The 1,995-nt window shown below is 44.2% G+C and overlaps 1 non-coding gene across 1 annotated transcript; it reads left to right on the top strand.

Annotated features, from left to right (window-relative positions):
• The first annotated feature begins 1,134 nt into the window (after positions 1–1,134).
• LOC118482305 lies at positions 1,135–1,241 on the top strand. The gene has a single exon (XR_004868348.1). It is a non-coding gene; the product is annotated as a small nucleolar RNA R71 (small nucleolar RNA).
• Positions 1,242–1,995: the final 754 nt, after the last annotated feature.

Raw genomic sequence — 1,995 nt, 5'->3', positions numbered from 1 at the left:
TCGTGGATGCCATGTTAAACAATTATGACACTTCAAACTTATTACTTATGTTGGGTTTTACATTTATGCTTCCGCTAAACATTGAAACTATAATTTTTTTGGAACACCTTTCATATTGTTTGGTTGAATTACATTTACTATTGTTCAATATGATTGGTGGCTTGATCCTGGTTAGTCACGCCTCCAAGCGGTAGTACTCCGCGTGTGGATTTTTGGGGGTGTGACACCGGGGTACGGAACTGGAGGAGCCTTGGTGGGCTCTTGAAGTAGAGTAGAAGCCTTCTCTTGTTGGTGCGGTGGTGTGCTTTCCTTAGTTGGTGGTGGCGGAGCTTCCGCGGGACCCACGGTACGGTTTCTTAATGGTATGAGATGAACTTGTGCTTTTGGGTTTGTTTCGGTATAACTTGGTAACGCGTCTTGTGGCCTCTCGGAGAAATTTTGAGCTAGTTGATTTATTTGTTTTTCGATGTTTTGTATACTAGCTTGTTGATTTCTAAAATTTGATTCCGATTGTTGAAACCGGTCCGAGTTTTTCTTTTCAGTGTCAAAGATGAGGCGAGATATAGTATCTTCAAGCCTTTCTCGTCCACCTTCTTGTTGAGGGAAATTTTGTGACTCATTTCTTGGTTGTTGAAAGTTTGTTCGTTGATTTAGACTTTGTTGGTTACTACTATTGCCGGGTTCTCTCCAACCAAGATTAGGGTGGTTACGCCATCCTTGGTTGTAGGTAAACGTTGGAGGACCCGACGGCCTAGGTCTGTTATCAATGTAGTTTACCGACTCAGATTGATCATTTGTTTCTTTCATACAACTCCAATTTTCGTGTGGCCCACCACACCCTTCACAAGCCATAACCGAGATGTTTTTGTCATTTCTAACTTTTTATTTTTGAAGAAAGGGCCTCGATTTGGGCTTGTAAAGAAGTGCTTTCATCTACCTTATGGGCGCCCGGGACAATAGACTTATTGCCTCTGGGAGTGTGCCACTGAAAATTGGTTTGAGCAATTTCCTCGATTTGATTGTACTTCATGTGGGCGGCGATTACCTAAAAGTCCCCCGGAGCTAGAGTCAAGTGTTTGTCTTATGTGTGGCAACAACCCATTATAGAAGGTGGATACTTGGTGCCATACCGCAAGAGCGTGATGGGGACACTTTCGTAATAACTCCTTGAACCTTTCCCAAGTTTCATATAAGGATTCCCCATCCTCTTGTGAATAAGTATTAATTTCAGTCATTAATTTAGCCGTTTTAGCAGGAGGGAAATACTTATATAGAATTTTTTGGGCTAGTTCGTCCCAGGTGTTTACTGAACCAACTGGGAGGGCGTTGAGCCAAGCTTTTGCTCGGTCTTTTAGCGAAAATGGAAACATTCGAAGGCAGATGGCGTCATTTGATGCTCCATTGATCCGAAAGGTATCACATATTTGTAAGAAATTAGAAATATGTAGATGGGGATCCTCGTCCACAAGCCCATGAAAGGTTGCGGAGTTTTGAACCATGTGTATAAAATGTGGCCGAAGTTCGAAGTTGTTGGCTTCAACATTCGGTGCATTGATAGCGGCGCCGAGATTACCTACGGTGGGTCGTAGGTAATCAATGAGGGTACGTTGGTCCGCCATTGGAAGTGGGTCCCCCGAAACCTTCCCTTGGTTTTTAGCTTTAAGCCTTTTTCTGAGAAAGCGTTCGGGTTCTTCTAGAGGTTCTTTTATGTCTTTATTAGAACTGGAGCTCAGACACAACTTAGAAGGTTCAGATGTGGCGTCTGGTTCTAAATCCTGCAATAAAAACAGAAAAGAATGTTGGTCAGAAAGTTCACCACGGCCCCGTGTTCACTGAACACGGCCCGTGGTCGGAGATACAACGATTGTTTTCCGGATCCCTGTTACTGGAAAGTTGGACACGGCCCCGTGTTGCATCGACACGGCCCCGTGCTCAGCCCTAGATAACTCGGAAAATAAAAACTGCCAGTGAAACTGCTGGGCACGGCCCGTGTCC

The sequence above is a fragment of the Helianthus annuus genome, chromosome 9, assembly GCF_002127325.2.
Source record: "Helianthus annuus cultivar XRQ/B chromosome 9, HanXRQr2.0-SUNRISE, whole genome shotgun sequence".
Taxonomy (NCBI): Eukaryota; Viridiplantae; Streptophyta; class Magnoliopsida; order Asterales; family Asteraceae; genus Helianthus; species Helianthus annuus.
Note: the sequence above shows the minus strand (reverse complement) of the source record. Positions and strands in the feature narration are given on the sequence as shown.